An 18546-nucleotide genomic window follows, 5' to 3' on the forward strand; every position below is an offset into this window, starting at 1 on the left:
TCACTGTTAAGGCAGCAGGGTACTGTAAGGTCACTGTTAAGAGAGTGGGGTACTGTGAAAATCATTGTTAAAGGGGTGTGCTGCTGTGAAGGTCAAAGTTAAGGCGATGGGCTGCTGTGGAGGTCCCATTTTAAAGTGGCGGGGCACTGTGGTGGGGTCAGTGTTAAGGGGTGGGGGACTGGGGAGTTCACTGTTAAAGGGGACGGGTGCTGTAGAGCTCACTGTTATGGGGGATAATGTCTATATGTTTTTAACGACACAAGCAAACATTAAATTAAATAGATTAAATATACCTGTGCGAAGCGGGGTCCTTCTGCAAGTATTTATATAGGAGTGTGCTTTTCTCACCCGTGTAACAAAATCGTGCAGCGTGACACACAAAAACATGCACAAGGTTGGGGTCTATCGCAGACCCTCTCCATAAGAGAAGGGCCACCTATACACCTTTCCCAGAATGCACCTGCAAGGGACTGAGACAAAAAGGCAACCCACAGCCAAAGCCAGGAGTATGCCCTGGCAACCCTCAGTCAAAGCCCATAGTACACCAATCTGTGTTCCGGTTTCTACCTAGGTTGCCACCCCAGGTGTTGACATGGAGATCAACAATACTAGGTCTGGGCTCTCCCCAAAGGGAGAACCCAAGGGGTATTGCATGGGGTGAGGAACCAGATGGCCATACACACACCCCCTTTACCTCAGGGCGCCACAACCCTAAAAATCCTTGTGTCAAACAAACATGGAGAGTGAACACACAGTGAACAGAAAAAATAAATAAGTAAATGTGTGCTAAAGTTCAGCCGGGACATCAGGCCGGAATTATAAAAATTCCTTCTCCTTATGCCAGGCCTAATTGCCGGGCAAAGAATAGAGGTGAGTGTGCTCAAAATGTGCGAAAGTGAATTGTGTGCAAATGTGCCATTACTCCCACCCCTAGTGAGCTCAGTCACCACTCCTGGGGCACTTCTGCACCTCGGGCTTTCAAACATCGGCAGGGCCCTTGGTCACCTAGCATAGGGCACTAATGGCTTAAACCGTACACCCTATGGATGCCGTGTGGGTATCTGTTCTCATCCTGGCAGTGGTTCTAAACCACCAGGACTTGATAAGAACAAATAATACACTTGATCATAGCCAAAAGGCAGAGAAGTGATTATTAGGATTATTAGTAGAGATGGCCTTGCGGTTCGCCCGGCGGTCATTTCGCAGCGTACTTTGCGCGTTCGCCATTTGCCGAACATGTGGACATATGGGGATGTCTGCCGGCGCCATATTCTTTTGAATTGCGCTGAACTTAGACCCATGACAGATCCATCAGGTGGGACAGGACAACCAATTGAGATATCTAAGCACATGGACACACCCGCACCCTATAAAAGAACCCGTTTTGGCAGCCATTTTACATTCTATGTTTTGCCAGAGTAGGGAGAGGTTTCTTTGTGGAGCAGGGACAGGCTGTTAGGGACACCAAACGCTATCTAATAGGGCCACACAAGTCCTTTTAAGAACTGGTATAGGTGTGCTATCGATAGGTGTGATATACTTACAATATACTTTTTAACATAGAAAGTATATTATAGTGCATTTGTATTGTGCAGCAGTAGTGTGCGGTTCTGCTGCAATATCGCAGGGGCAAACGCTATTGGAACAACTAATTGCAACGGGTGTGATATACCTGTTGCCCCCCAAAAAACTGAGGGGCATGATATACCTTCTTCCACAAAATACTGATTGAGGGCTGCTATATACCTGTTGCCCCAAATAAACAGGGTGGTGTGATATAACTGTTGTGGCAAAAGAAAAAATTGAGGAGGGTGATATATCTGCTTCCGCAAAATACTAATTAAGGGGTTCGATATAACTGCTTCTACCAAATATTGATTGAGGGGTGCAATATACCTGCTTCCACAAAATATTGATTATGGGGTTGGATATACCTGTTTCTACCAAATATTGATTGAGGCCTGCGATATACCTGCTTCCACAAAATACCGATTTAAGTGATTCGATATACCGGTTTCAACCAAATATTGATTGAGGGGTGCGATATACCTGCTTCCACAAACACTACTTTTCTCTAGGGTCTTAGGCACAGGGAAATTTTGAAAATGACAGGCAGAGGAAGAGGCGGGCCATTCCACAGGGGTGGTAGGGGTTGGCTAGGTGTAATGACCGGCGTCACGCACAGGGAGGGAAAAGGGAAAGCCCTGCCCAAGGGAGAGGGAAAGGTGGTGACCCCTGATTCACCTTGCGGCTGGCACCTGACTGCCCTGACGTCCCTAGACGGGTTCCTCACCCATGCGGCGATCACATGCCTAAACCCTGGCTTTCCCTAAAATGATAGTGAATGGGCCGGTGAGATCGCTAGTCCGCACCACTGACACTAAGAGGGAAACACCAGGGAGAGGACAGACAATACAGACAAACACATACACCCAGGTGGGTGACCACAGCAGACCACAAAGGTCCAACAGGGATCCGGAGGGTAGCGTTGTGGACCAACAACCAGAGAACGCAGCAACACAGCTCCAGAGGGTCAGAATAGATGTCCAGGCAGGAAGCTCTATATCTGGCAACCAGAGAAGTGTGAGAGGGGAATATAAGGAGGTTGGGAGTGCTGGACAAGGAACAGCTGAGGAGAAGGAGCTACGGATCCCTGAGTGAGCCAAAAGGGTTTGCAAAGCAAACCCAGAAAGCTACCATATAGAAACAGCCCTATCTTACATAGAGCGCGCAGCCAACCGCTGCGACTTCCTGACCCCGGGTATAACGGAGTCAGGCATGGTTCTTGACACCCTCGTGACACTAGGTGCACCAGGCTGGAGCCTAAGTGGGAAGTTGGATACGGTGTGTGCGATTACTTCAAAGGGCGCACCGGAGTTGCTTGAGTAGATCACTCAGCCTTCTGCTTCTGCACCCTCCTCACTCTCTGCTGTGTGCACCCCCAAATACCCCACCAGCACCACCACTACCACCACCACCATAGCCCCACCACTCGAGTGAGATTAATTATTTTCCCATCCATTCCCAGACCTTACCGATGCCATTCTTGACTAGTGTTGATCACGAATATTCGACTTTCAAATTTTTATCGCGAATATAGGTACTTCGAAAATTCACGAATATTTTGAATATAGTGAAATATATTCATAATTTCGATTTTTCATTAATTTTTTTTTTTTTTTTTTTATATTCGATTTTTTTATATTTTTTCATCAGTACACATGATTAGGGATGAGCGAACCGAATTTTGGGGTGTCCGTGACACGGACCCGAACCCGAACATTTTCGTAAAAGTCCGGGTTCGGGTTCGGTGCTTTCTTGGCGCTTTTTGAAAGGCTGCAAAGCAGCCAATCAACAAGCGTCATACTACTTGCCCAAGAGGCCATCACAGCCATGCCTACTATTGGCATGGCTGTGATTGGCCAGTGCAGCATGTGACCCAGCCTCTATTTAAGCTGGAGTCACTTAGCGCCGCACGTCACTCTGCTCTGATCAGTGTAGGGAGAGGTTGCAGCTGCTGTTAGGGCCAGATTAGGCAGTGATTAACTCCTCCAAAAGACTTCATTCAGTGATTGATCTACAACTGTGGATCATTGAACTGCTGCTATTCAATTGCTCACTGTTGTTAGGCTGCCCAGAGCATTTTTCATTCACTTTTTTCTGGGTTGATCGGCGGCCATTTTGTGTCTTGTGGTGCGCCAGCACAAGCTGCCACCAAGTACATTTAACTATCAATAGTGTGGTTATTTTTTGGCTATATCCTACATCAGGGTCACGCTGTCATCAAGTGCATTTAACCATCAATAGTGTGGTAATTTTTTGGCCATATACTACATCAGGGGCAAGCTGAGCCTGTCACCAAGTGCATTTAACCATCAATAGTGTGGTTATTTTTTGGCTATATCCTACATCAGGGTCAAGCTGTCATCAAGTGCATTTAACCATCAATAGTGTGGTTATTTTTTAGCCATATACTACATCAGGGGCAAGCTGAGCCTGTCACCCAGTGCATTTAACCATCAATAGTGTGGTTATTTTTTGGCCATATACTACATCAGGGGCAAGCTGAGCCTGTCACCAAGTGCATTTAACCATCAATAGTGTGGTTATTTTTTGCCTATATCCTACATCAGGGTCAAGCTGTCATCAAGTGCATTTAACCATCAATAGTGTGGTTATTTTTTGGCCATATACTACATCAGGGGCAAGCTGAGCCTGTCACCAAGTGCATTTAACCATCAATAGTGTGGTTATTTTTTGGCTATATCCTACATCAGGGTCAAGCTGTCATCAAGTGCATTTAACCATCAATAGTGTGGTTATCTTTTGGCCATATACTACATCAGGGTCAAGCTGAGCCTGTCACCAAGATATTCTCAATAACTTCACACACACGCTACAGTGCAATTCCAAGTCTAATTCTGTGTGTAAACGTATACCTGTCACCCAGCCACTAAAAAATAGGCCTCAAATTTATATTCATCCAAATCTGTCATTATTGCTTTAGCTGGTCAAGTTATTTAGTGTCCGTCAAAGCACAGTTTTTGTTCTGGGTTGAAATACAATTCCCAATTTTGCAATTCTCTAAATTAGTGGTTTCTGCTGTATCAGGCTTACTTTAAATCTATCCCTAAAAGGGTAAATAAGATTCAAGGTGCAGATAGGGTTATTCTCAATAACTTCATACACACGCTACAGTGCAATTCCAAGTCTAATTCTGTGTGTAAACGTATACCTGTCACCCAGCGTCTAAAAAATAGGCCTCAAATTTATATTCATCCAAATCTGTCATTATTGCTTTAGCTGGTCAAGTTATTTAGTGTCCGTCAAAGCACAGTTTTTGTTCTGGGTTGAAATACAATTCCCAATTTTGCAATTCTCTAAATTAGTGGTTTCTGCTGTATCAGGCCTACTTTAAATCTATCCCTAAAAGGGTAAATAAGATTCAAGGTGCAGATAGGGTTATTCTCAATAACTTCACACACACGCTACAGTGCAATTCCAAGTCTAATTCTGTGTGTAAACGTATACCTGTCACCCAGCGCCTAAATAATAGGCCTCAAATTTATATTCAGCTAAATCTGTCATTACTGCTGTGCCGGTATTAGTGTAATACGGTACCTAAATAGATAGCCAGATAGTGTTAGGTGTCTGTAAAAAAAAAGGCCTGAATTTGAATTCAATACATTGGGCCAAATAATATTTTTCTTATTGTGGTGAACGGTAACAATAAGGAAAACATCTAGTAAGGGACGCGGACGCGGACATGGTCGTGGTGGTGTTAGTGGACCCTCTGGTGCTGGGAGAGGATGTGGCCGTTCTGACACAGCCACACGTCCTAGTGTACCAACTACCTCAGGTCCCAGTAGCCGCCAGAATTTACAGGGATATTTGGTGGGGCCCAATGCGGTTCTAAGGATGGTAAGGCCTGAGCAGGTACAGGCATTAGTCAATTGGGTGGCCGACAGTGCATCCAGCACGTTCACATTATCTCCCACCCAGTCTTCTGCAGAAAGCGCACAGATGGCGCATGAAAACCAAGCCCATCAGTCTGTCACATCACCCCCATGCATATCAGGGAAACTGTCTGAGCCTCAAGTTATGCAGCAGTCTCTTATGCTGTTTGAAGACTCTGCTGGCAGGGTTTCCCAAGGGCATCCACCTAGCCCTTCCCCAGGGGTGGAAGAGATAGAATGCACTAACGCACAACCACTTATGTTTCCTGATGATGAGGACATGGGAATACCACCTCAGCACGTCTCTGATGATGACGAAACACAGGTGCCAACTGCTGCGTCTTTCTGCAGTGTGCAGACTGAACAGGAGGTCAGGGATCAAGACTGGGTGGAAGACGATGCAGGGGACGATGAGGTCCTAGACCCCACATGGACTGACTTTCACAGTTCAGAGGAAGAGGCAGTGGTGAGACCGAGCCAACAGCGTAGCAAAAGAGGGAGCAGTGGGCAAAATCAGAACACCCGCCGCCAAGAGACTCCGCCTGCTACTGACCGCCGCCATCTGGGACCGAGCACCCCAAAGGCAGCTTCAAGGAGTTCCCTGGCATGGCACTTGTTCAAACAATGTGCTGACGACAAGACCTGAGTGGTTTGCACGCTGTGCCATCAGAGCCTGAAGCGAGGCATTAACGTTCTGAACCTTAGCACAACCTGCATGACCAGGCACCTGCATGCAAAGCATGAACTGCAGTGGAGTAAACACCTTAAAAACAAGGAAGTCACTCAGGCTCCCCCTGCTAATTCTTCTGCTGCTGCCGCCTCGGCCTCTTCTGCTGCTGCCGCCTCGGCCTCTTCCTCCGCCTCTGGAGGAACGTTGGCACCTGCCGCCCAGCAAACATGGGATGTACCACCAACACCACCACCTGCGTCACCAAGCATCTCAACCATGTCACACGGCAGCGTTCAGCTCTCCATCTCACAAACATTTGAGAGAAAGCGTAAATTCCCACCTAGCCACCCTCGATCCCTGACCCTGAATGCCAGCATTTCTAAACTACTGGCCTATGAAATGCTGTCATTTAGGCTGGTGGACACAGACAGCTTCAAACAGCTCATGTCGCTTGCTGTCCCACAGTATGTTGTTCCCAGCTGGCACTACTTCTCCAAGAGAGCCGTGCCTTTTTTACTGCACAACCAAGTATCCAATAAAATCAAGTGTGCACTGCGCAACGCCATCTGTGGCAAGGTCCACCTAACCACAGATACGTGGACCAGTAAGCACGGCCAGGGACGCTATATCTCCCTAACTGCACACTGGGTAAATGTAGTGGCGGCTGGGCCCCAGGCGGAGAGCTGTTTGGCGCACGTCCTTTCGCCGCCAAGGATCGCAGGGCAACATTCTTTGCCTCCTGTCTCCTCCTCCTACTCAGCTTCCTCCTCCTCTTCTTCCACCTGCTCATCCAGTCAGCCACACACCTTCACCACCAACTTCAGCACAGCCCGGGGTAAACGTCAGCAGGCCATTCTGAAACTCATATGTTTGGGGGACAGGCCCCACACCGCACAGGAGTTGTGGCGGGGTATAGAACAACAGACCGACGAGTGGTTGCTGCCGGTGAGCCTCAAGCCCGGCCTGGTGGTGTGCGATAATGGGCGAAATCTCGTTGCAGCTCTGGGACTAGCCGATTTGACGCACATCCCTTGCCTGGCGCATGTGCTGAATTTGGTGGTGCAGAAGTTCATTCGCAACTACCCCGACATGTCAGAGCTGCTGCATAAAGTGCGGGCCGTCTGTTCGCGCTTCCGGCGTTCACATCCTGCCGCTGTTCGCCTGTCTGCACTACAGCGTAACTTAGGCCTTCCCGCTCACCGCCTCATATGCGACGTGCCCACCAGGTGGAACTCCACCTTGCACATGCTGGACAGACTGTGCGAGCAGCAGCAGGCCATAGTGGAGTTTCAGCTGCAGCACGCACGGGTCAGTCACACTGCGGAACAGCACCACTTCACCACCAATGACTGGGCCTCCATGCGAGACCTGTGTGCCCTGTTGCTCTGTTTCGAGTACTCCACCAACATGGCCAGTGGCGATGACGCCGTTATCAGCGTTACAATACCACTTCTATGTCTCCTTGAGAAAACACTTAGGGCGATGATGGAAGAGGAGGTGGCCCAGGAGGAGGAGGAAAAGGGGTCATTTTTAGCACTTTCAGGCCAGTCTCTTTGAAGTGACTCAGAGGGAGGTTTTTTGCAACAGCAGAGGCCAGGTACAAATGTGGCCAGACAGGGCCCACTACTGGAGGACGAGGAGGACGAGGATGAGGAGGAGGTGGAGGAGGATGAGGATGAAGCATGTTCACAGCGGGGTGGCACCCAACGCAGCTCGGGCCCATCACTGGTGTGTGGCTGGGGGAAACGCAGGACGATGACGATACGCCTCCCACAGAGGACAGCTTGTCCTTACTTCTGGGAAGCCTGGCACACATGAGCGACTACGTGCTGCAGTGCCTGCGCAACGACAGCAGAGTTGCCCACATTTTAACGTGTGCGGAGTACTGGGTTGCCACCCTGCTGGATCCACGGTAGAAAGACAATGTGCCCACCTTACTTCCTGCACTGGAGCGTGATAGGAAGATGCGCGAGTACAAGCGCACGTTGGTAGACGCGCTACTGAGAGCATTCCCAAATGTCACAGGGGAACAAGTGGAAGCCCAAGGCGAAGGCAGAGGAGGAGCAAGAGGTCGCCAACGCAGCTGTGTAACGGCCAGTTCCTCTGAGGGCAGGGTTAGAATGGCAGAGATGTGGAAAAGTTTTGTCACCACGCCACAGCTAACTGCACCACCACCTGATAGATACGGAACCTGTTAGCAGGAGGCAACATTTCACTAACATGCTGGAACAGTACCTGTGCACACCCCTCCACATACTGACTGATGGTTCGGCCCCATTCAACTTCTGGTTCTCCAAATTGTCCACGTGGCCAGAGCTAGCCTTTTATGCCTTGGAGGTGCTGGCCTGCCCGGTGGCCAGCGTTTTGTCTGAACGTGTATTCAGCACGGCAGGGGGCGCCATTACAGACAAACGCAGCCGCCTGTCTACAGCCAATGTGGACAAGCTGACGTTCATAAAAATGAACCAGGCATGGATCCCACAGGACCTGTCCATCCCTTGTGCAGATTAGACATTAACTACCTCCCCTTAACCATATATTATTGTACTCCAGGGCACTTCCTCATTCAATCCTATTTTTATTTTCATTTTACCATTATATTGCGGGGCAACCCAAAGTTGAATGAACCTCTCCTCTGTCTGGGTGCCGGGGCCTAAAAATATCTGACAGTGGCCTGTTCCAGTGGTGGGTGACATGAAGCCTGATTCTCTGCTATGACATGAAGACTGATTCTCTGCTGACATGAAGCCAGATTCTCTGCTATGGGACCTGTCTCCTCTGCCTGGGTGCCTGGGCCTAAATATGTGACAATGGACTGTTCCAGTGGTGGGTGACGTGAAGCCTGATTCTCTGCTATGACATGAAGACTGATTCTCTGCTGACATGAAGCCTGAATCTCTGTTACGGGACCTCTCTCCTCTGTCTGAGTGACGGGGCCTAAAAATATCTGACAGTGGCCTGTTCCAGTGGTGGGTGACATGAAGCCTGATTCTCTGCTATGACATGAAGCCAGATTTTCTGCTATGGGACCTCTCTCCTCTGTCTGGGTGCCGGGGCCTAAAAATATCTGACAGTGGCCTGTTCCAGTGGTGGGTGACATGAAGCCTGATTCTCTGCTATGACATGAAGACTGATTCTCTGCTGACATGAAGCCTGAATCTCTGTTATGGGACCTCTCTCCTCTGTCTGGTTGCCGGGGCCTAAAAATATCTGACAGTGGCCTGTTCCAGTGGTGGGTGACATGAAGCCTGATTCTCTGCTATGACATGAAGACTGATTCTCTGCTGACATGAAGCCTGAGTCTCTGTTATGGGACCTCTCTCCTCTGTCTGGGTGCCGGGGCCTAAAAATATCTGACAGTGGCCTGTTCCAGTGGTGGGTGACATGAAGCCTGATTCTCTGCTATGACATGAAGACTGATTCTCTGCTGACATGAAGCCAGATTCTCTGCTATGGGACCTCTCTCCTCTGCCTGGGTGCCTGGGACTAAATATCTGACAATGGACTGTTCCAGTGGTGGGTGACGTGAAGCCTGATTCTTTGCTATGACATGAAGCCTGATTCTCTGCTATGACATGAAGCCTGATTCTCTGCTATGACATGAAGACTGATTCTCTGCTATGACATGAAGACTGATTCTCTGCTGATATGAAGCCAGATTCTATGTTATGGGACCTCTCTCCTCTGCCTGGGTGCCGGGGCCTAAATATCTGACAATGGACTGTTCCAGTTTTGAGTGATGTGAAGCCTGATTCTCTGCTATGACATGAAGACTGATTCTCTGCTATGGGACCTCTCTCCAATTGATATTGGTTAATTTTTATTTATTTTATTTTTATTTTAATTCATTTCCCTATCCACATTTGTTTGCAGGGGATTTAACTACATTTTGCTGCCTTTTGCAGCCCTCTAGCCCTTTCCTGGGCTGTTTTACAGCCTTTTTAGTGCCAAAAAGTTTGGATCCCCATTTACTTCAATGGGGTTCGGGACGAAGTTCGGGTCGGGTTCGGATCCCGAACCCGAACATTTCCAGGAAGTTCGGCCGAACTTCTCGAACCCCAACATCCAGGTGTTCGCTCAACTCTACACATGATCCCTCCCTGCTTCTAGCTTGTGGGCCAATAAGAAGTCTGCAATATACTTGACTTTAGGAGTAGTGTTGTTTGCGAATTTTGCTCTATATTATTTTTTTTCGAATATTCGCTATATTGCTATATATTCTTGTTTTAGCAATATAGCGAATATTCGAGAAAAAAAATGAATATAGAGCAATTTAGCTAATATAGTGCTATAATCTTTTTTTTTATAGTTTTTTTTCCAATATGGACTTCAGATGAGAAAAAAATTACAACTATTAGCTAAATTGCTCTATATTCGTTTTTTTTCGAATATTCGCTATATTGCTATATATTCTTGTTTTAGAATATTAAGAATATTCGAAAAAATGAAGTTATAGCAATATAGCGAATATTCAAAAAAAAAAAAAGAATATAGAGCAATTTAGCTAATATAGTGCTATAATATTCTTTGTCTAAAAGTTGAAAAATTCCCAATAAAAATTCGAAAATTCGAATACGAAAATTCGCATATTACACGATCATTAACTTGCCAATTTTTTGAGTAAAAAAATAAATCGTAGAATATAACGAATATTCGAATTTTCAAATATTCTACGAATATTCTACGAAATATTCGCAAAATATCGCGAATTTGAATATGACCCCTGCCGTTCATCACTATTCTTGACATCTGGTGAGGAAAAGGAGGTAGCAACGGCCGCCACCCAGCGATCTGACGACAGTACCCAAATCAGCCCAAGGAGGAAGTTCCCCGCTGTTGCTGCCTACTCCAGAATCTTTAATGTCAGTGGTGGTGAAGGTGACGATGATGACGTGTTGATGGACGTCACGTGGGTGTCCATAAGAGAGCAAGAGGAGGGGAGTTCAGAGGGAGAGACAGAGCAGCAGAGAGGGAGTAGAAGGAGGAGAAGCAGGCAGCGCTCGCAGGGCACAGTAGGCAAAAAGCAGACTGCAAATGTATCTGGAGCGAGCCATCCACCATGGACGGTCACTTCTGGCGCTCCCAGGACGCCGGCACATGGCTCCGCAGTATGGGCTTTTTTTAACGTGTCAGCTGCTGACAATATTGTTGCCATCTGCAGCCTGTGCTATCAACGCATAAGTCACAGTAAGCCCAACACTCACCTAGGGATGAACACCTTAAGAAGGCAACTGGCCTCACATCACCGATCCCAGTGGGAGCAACGCCGTCAGAACCCACAAAGCCACACTCCCGGCGCTCCACATCCTGCTGCTTCTCCTTCTCCTCTCTCCTCCCATTTGTACTCCACTCAACCTTCCACCGTGCTGTCGTCGTGTTCATCTGGCAGAAGGCAGGCTTCCGTGGCCCAAATGTTCGAGCGTAAAAAGTTGATGACGCCGGATAACACTCTTGCCCAACGGCTCACCGCTGGCTTGTTGGAACTGCTAGCCCGCCAACTACTGCCATATAAACTGGTGTACTCGGAGGCCTTTAGAAAATTTGTGGTCATTGGCACACCACAATGGAAGGTCCCCGGAAGGAAATATTTCTCCCCGAAGGGCATCCCAGAGCTATATGGCCTCGTTCAGCGGCAAGTGCATATATCTCTGGCACACAGCGTCGGTGCCAAGCTACATCTGACCACAGGCACAAGGTCTAGCAAACACGGGCAGGGAAGGTACATAACTTTTACTGCCCACTTGGTGAACCTTCTGACGGCCGTCAAGCATGTAACCCGTGGCTCCCATGTGGATTTGGTGTTACCGCCAAGAATTGCATGCAGGCCTGCCTCTTCTCCTCCTCCTACTCCTACTCCATCCTCCGTCTCCTCCTCGGCTGACTCCTCCTTTTCCACTGCTACCGCCTCTTCTGCTGCGTCCCCCAAGCTCCCCAGAACCTATTTGACGTCCCAGGTGAGACGTCGCCATGCTGTGCTGCGGCTATTGTGCCTGGAAGCCAAGAGCCACACCGGTCCTGCACTGCTTTTAGCTCTGCAGTCACAGGCCAATCAGTGGCTAACCCTGCTCAATTTAACAGTTGGTAAAGTGGTGTTCGATAACGGTGCCAATCTGATGATCGTGCTGAAACAGGGCAAAATGACACACCTGCCATGCATGGCACACATCCTGAACTTAGTCGTGCAACGATTCGTTGCCAAATACCCCAGGGTACGTCTTGCGGCAGGCCAGGAAAATCTCTGGACATTTTAGAAGTTCTTACACGGCCATGGCTCACCTTGCTGACGTTCAGCGGCAACGCAACTTGTCCGTCAGACGTATGATTTGTGACAGCCCGATAGGCTGAAACTCCACCTTGTACATGCTTGATAGGCTGCTCCAGCAGCAACATCCCGTTAACGACTACCTGTATGAACTCTGCAGCATGACAGGTTCTGGGGAGCTTGGTTTCTTTTCACTGTGCCAGTGGCTGCTCATGCACGACGCATGCAGACTTCTGCGGCCATTTGATGAGATCACCAAACTGGTCAGTCGCAGTCAGGGTGCCATCAGTGACATCGTACCTTACACCTTTTTTCTGGAGCGTGCATTGCATCGTGTCATTGATGAAGCCATCGAGGAGCAGGAGCTGGAAGATGAGGAAGTCGCAGTACTGAATGAATTCCCAGGTGAGCTACTCCATCTGATACAAGTCAGCAGGAGTCTGAAGAGAAGTCAGAGGTGTATGGTGGCTGGGGGGAGGATGAGGAGCAAGAAGAGCAGGCTTTGAGGGGGACTTTAAACTTTTCGGGGATCCCTGGTGTTGCCGCTTCCAATTTAGTGAAAATGCAGGACTTCATGCTCCAGTGTTTGAAGAGGGACCCCGTATAAAAAGCATAAAGGGCAAGGACCAGTACTGGGTGGCAACGTACTTAGACTCCCGGTACAAACACAAAATGGCAGATATGTTACCATCATCACAGAGGCCTGGCAGAATGCAGCATTTCCAGGCCTTGCTGCGAGAGATGCTGCATTCTGCTGTTGTGGGTGCTGGCAGAGGAATATCCACACACAGAGAAACAGGTGCAGTTACCAATACTACCACGCCTGGAAGAAGAGGGCGGTTTGAAGATTTGTTCGTCACTTTGGAAATTAAATCATTCTTGCAGCGAACCCATCGACAGGTGCCCTCCAGATCCAGCCTCAGGGAACGCCTATACTGACAGGTGTCTGACTACATCGTGTTAACAGTCGATGTAGACGCTCTGAGAAGCGAGGAACCCCTGGACTACTGGTGTAGTGTACGGGGACTGTAATACCAGTCACTACCAAAGTGTCACTTGGTGTGCTGTCGTCCCTCCTAATTATGGGAAGTTGGTATATGTCAGTTTTATAAAATGTCATGTAATGCAATGCATGTATTTCCCTGTTACTGTGAAACTTGCATGTACAGGCCTGCTAGGGGTGTCATTCCAGCTTCTGGTCATTAGAGGGAGCTAGGGAGCCCTAGTTTATATAAGGCCCAGTCAGGGAAGGGAAAGGCAGTCTAGTGTAGAGCTCAAAAGTTTCTAGAGCCTAAGGAAGCTGAGGGAGAGACAGAGGCAAAGTGCAGAGAAGTAAGAGGTACTCAAAATAACAGAGGAGGTACTTTCTAAAGCTACAACCAAGGATATAAAGCCAGAACTAGGTTATTGGGCCTTGGTGAAGAATTGCTATATTCCAGGATCAGACAGAAATAGAGTGCAAGCTCCTGTACTGCAAGTCCTGTGTTCAACACTCTGTAATCACCTTGCTAAATCTGTAATTGCCTGCATCAACCGTATTGCAAAATCGACTGTATGCCAAGGAACTGCGATTCCATCATTGTCTCTATGAAGCCTACTAAAGTTGGAGTACTGTTTTAAGATCACGGTGTTCCTCATTTATTCCTGCTATCCGCAAACGGCGTGCCACCGTTTACTTGGCACTGGCGTCACGAACAATTTATACCATCACCTGCCCTTGCAGAGAGTCAGCCGTACCAGGTTAGTGTCTATTGCACTACATCACCCAGAAACACCTATTACACACAACTTGAGTACGCTGCACCTCTCTTTTGGCGTCCCCGAACAGGATACGCACGCTTTCTAGTGCAAGAAGCGTGAACTTTGTGCCTTATACAGTTGCCCTGTGACCAAAGTGACAATTTGCCCGTGTTATTCAAGTGGACTTTGTGGACTGAAAATCCTACCCAAAGTGTACCAAAAACCTCTAAAAAGCGCTGTGCAGTATTGCGCTACCCAGAGGAAGAAAATCGGCGCATTGGAGTGTGGTTTTGTGGACTTTTTACAATCCTGCTTGCTGTCAGTGAATGGACAGCGTTTTGCTAAAGATGGCCACCGGCTGCCTGGAGTAAAGTTTCCCGCGCCGCTGAGGACCTTCGTGGGCGGATCCCTGCAAAGACACAGAGAGTCCCGCCCCTCTTCATCATCGCACCGCCGCGGCCCTGCTTCTTCTACGTCATCGGGTGCTCAGGACGTCCGGAACCTCGCGAGACTTGGCCTGCGCAAGACCAGCGATACCGGTAAGCACTTGTAACCGGAGGGAAGGGGAGTGTACCGTCCCCTTTAGTCGCCAGCGGCCACCTCTCAATAGACTACCATGTCAGAGCCAGGAGTGTCTGAGCAGCCGGCCCCGGGAGAGCTTGCGGCTCCTAATCATCCTACAGCCCCCAGCATGATGCCCTTTACCATGCCTTACTATTTCGGGGCCCCATGGTTCCCTCGCTACAGGGGAGAGACCCATACCCTAAGGGACTTTAAAGAAAAGTTGCTGGCACTATTCCGATTGTACCCTATAAATGCTGACCAGCAAATGGAAATCCTGCTGGCGCAACTGGAGGGAGCTGCCCGCAGGGAAGTGTTATCCTGGCCTGCTACTGAGCGGAGTACTTTAGAACAGATCTTCACCCGCCTCAGAGCCACTTTTGAAACTAGGACCGCCTCAGAGATAAAGATGCACTTCTTTGGCAAGAAACAGAAGTCCGGTGAGTCCCTCCGTGACTATGCCCTATCACTTCAGGAGGCTTTAGGGGCTGTAATCCAGATAGATCCCAAAGAGGCTGATAACCGGGACCAGACCCTGAGGGAACAATTTATCAACGGGGTGTCTAGTGAACAAATAAGGACCCAGTTAAAGATGCTGTCCGCCCAGCACCCTAACAGTGCCTTTCTGGACTTTAAAGAACTGGCTATAAAGATTCTGGGGTCCACAGTATCTCCTGAGTTGAGCGCCCTATCTGAGTCATCAGCCTGCAAGCCAAAACCGCTTGTCACTAACCGAGCTGAGGCCGGCCAAGCTGTTCAAGTGTCAGCTACTGATACTATTTCCATGCTGACAGAGCAAGTAAATCACCTCACTAAAAGTCTAGAGAAAGTGTGCAGAAAAATAAAGGAATGGGAAAAACCCATAATGCTAGAAGAAGAATTCCTGTCACCTCCTAGGCCGTTCCCACCTCCTTACCAAGAGACTCACCCCAGGGATCCTGGGAGGCGTAATAGAGATCGCAAGCGGCCCGTGTGTACATACTGCAAAAAGCTGGGACACACAGAATCCACGTGCTGGCAGTTAAACGGGCAACCCCTGAGGCTGAGGACCACCCCTCGGGAGGTAGAACACTAGGTCCAGAGGATCCAAATTGGATGCCACGGTATGTAGGATCCCATCCTAAAATCAATATAGAGATCAACGGGGTCCCCTTTGAAGCCCTATTAGATACTGGGTCTCAGGTCACTACTATTCAGCTGCCTGCATTTGAAAAATTCTGGGACACCAACCAGTTGACCCAACCGCCTGAATCCTGGGTGGAAATTATCGCCAGCAATGGCAAACCAGTAAAGGTTCATGGATACTGGGAACCCACCCTGCAGGTGGGAGAAGTAACCCTGCCTCAACAGGGAGTGATCGTAGTACAGGCCGGTGACAGAGGAGGACATCCTGTCATTCTAGGCACCAATGTCTTCAAAAACTGTTATTCAGAAATACTTGCTGTATTACATCAGACTTTGCCCACAGCTTCCTCTGCATCCAGGAGGGTGATTCAAAAGACTATTACTGTGTTAAGTGCCCAGCAGAGGTTTGCTAATGGGAAAGGAGAAATTTGTACTGCCAGGATTAGTGATATTAAGCCTGTGACTTTGCCTCCTAATTCTCAAACTCTCTTATGGTGTCGTGCTGTCCTGGGAGTCCAAGGCCGAGACTATCCAGCCCTGGTGGAACCAATCCAGATGGAGGATTACCCTTTTGTGAGAGCTGCCAAGTCCCTGGTGAATGTCTCCCAAGGTAAAGTACCTGTCCGTCTGATTAACCTGAGTGATCATCCTGTGGCGCTTAATAAGCATTGCCATGTTGCCCAGCTTTCTCAGGTATCCTTCCAAGACATCATTCGTCTTCCAGTGACAGAAAAGCCGCCAGCCGCAGTCAGCGGATGCTCGCCGGTGACCCAGCCACAAGTGCCCTGGTGGGAGGAGCTCCATATCGGGGACGAGACTACCCCCCAACAACAACAAGAAGGGATTATACAGCTTGTCAAGGAGCACCACCAGGCCTTCAGTAAGCATGCCACTGATTATGGAGAGGTGAGTGCCATACAACACACCATACCTACTGGCTCTCATCCTCCTATCAAGGAGAGATACAGACCTTTACCGCCTACTTCATATCAGACTGTAAAGGAAATGATCCAAGAGATGAAGGACTCTAATGTAATCCGGGACAGCCGTAGTCAGTGGGCTGCACCCCTGGTCCTTGTAAAGAAGAAGGACGGTGGTATCCGTTTCTGTGTGGATTATAGGAAAATTAATCAAATAACCCACAAAGATGCATACCCACTGCCCCGCATTGAGGAGTCACTAACTGCTCTGGGCTCCTCTGCCTATTTCTCCACATTGGACTTGACCAGTGGCTACTGGCAAGTACCCATGGCTCCTGCAGATAGGGAAAAGACTGCTTTCACTACTCCCATGGGCCTGTTCGAATTCAATTGTATGCCGTTCGGGCTATGTAATGCCCCAGGAACTTTCCAGAGACTAATGGAACGGTGTTTGGGTCACAAAAACTTCGAAACAGTGCTGCTGTATCTAGATGACGTCATTGTGTACTCAAAAACATATGAGGACCATCTGAAACATTTGGCAGAAGTATTTGAAATCCTTATCAAATATGGCTTGAAGGTGAAGCCATCCAAGTGTCACCTGCTCAAACCTGCAGTAAGATACCTGGGGCATGTGGTAAGCGGAGAGGGCGTGCAACCTGACCCTGATAAATTAGCAGCTGTCCGTAATTGGCCGGTTCCTACTACCGTCAAAGAGGTGAGGAGTTTCCTTGGTTTTGCCGGCTACTATAGACGTTTTATCCCCCATTTTGCTCAAATAGCTGATCCTATCCAGGAACTCTTGAGGGGGCAACCCAAAAAGAGTCCTAGAACTCCTGTGCCCATTGAATGGAATGAGGAAAGAGAGATAGCGTTCCAATTGCTAAAAAAGAAACTGACCGAGCCTCCTGTGTTAGGTTACCCAGATTATAGCAAGCCTTTCCATCTTTATACCGATGCTAGCAGGCGAGGCCTGGGAGCTGTGTTAGCCCAAATCCAAGAGGGAAAAGAGAGAGTGATAGCATATGCAAGCCGCTCCCTGAAAGGAGCTGAGAGAAATGACCAGAATTATAGTTCCTTCAAACTAGAGTTCCTGGCATTAGTGTGGGCGGTGACAGAAAAATTCAAGGATTATCTAGCCGCCACCCCGTTCATTGCATTCACTGACAATAACCCTCTGGCACATCTAAATACAGCTAGATTGGGGGCCTTGGAGCAGAGATGGGCCTCTCGCCTTGCCAACTATAATTTCTCTGTAAAGTATCGTGCTGGACATACTAATGATAACGCTGATGCTTTATCCAGGCTTCCCACAGAGACAGCTCCTGATGATGTGCGAGATGTTTGGGAAGATGTAGAGATGCCGGCTTTCTATAACAAATTTGCTCAACAGGATCAGGCTCGAGCTACCAATAACAGAGCTGCAGTTCCTTCGCCCTCCAGTAGGCCTGAACCTAAAGAAGAAAGGTGGGTGAAACTACAGTCTGAAAGTAGAGTGCTGGGTGAGTTATTGGACTTCATTACTAGTGGCAGAGCCCCTGAGAGGATCCGGCGTAAGAGTGCAGATCCTGAGCTCATCAAATTGTGGAGACAGCGCCATCAACTCTTCATACAAAAGGGCCTATTGCTACGGAGAAGCCTAGACCCAGTGTCCAACGAGAGAGTGCACCAGATTCTCATACCCCGATGAGATGCAGGTATGGTGTTGGAGATGTACCACAATCAATCCGGTCACTTTGGGGTCCAAAAGACTGAGGCTACTATCCGCCAGCGGTTTTACTGGGTGGGCATGAGAGAAGACATGGAGAAGTG

The 18546-nt window shown here is 48.5% G+C and overlaps 1 pseudogene; it reads right to left on the bottom strand.

Annotated features, from left to right (window-relative positions):
* Positions 1 to 1052: 1052 nt before the first annotated feature.
* On the bottom strand, positions 1053 to 1151 carry LOC120992976 (annotated as a pseudogene).
* Between the last annotated feature and the right edge of the window lie 17395 nt (positions 1152 to 18546).

Source organism: Bufo bufo, chromosome 2 (assembly GCF_905171765.1).
Source record: "Bufo bufo chromosome 2, aBufBuf1.1, whole genome shotgun sequence".
In the NCBI taxonomy this organism is placed as follows: Eukaryota; Metazoa; Chordata; class Amphibia; order Anura; family Bufonidae; genus Bufo; species Bufo bufo.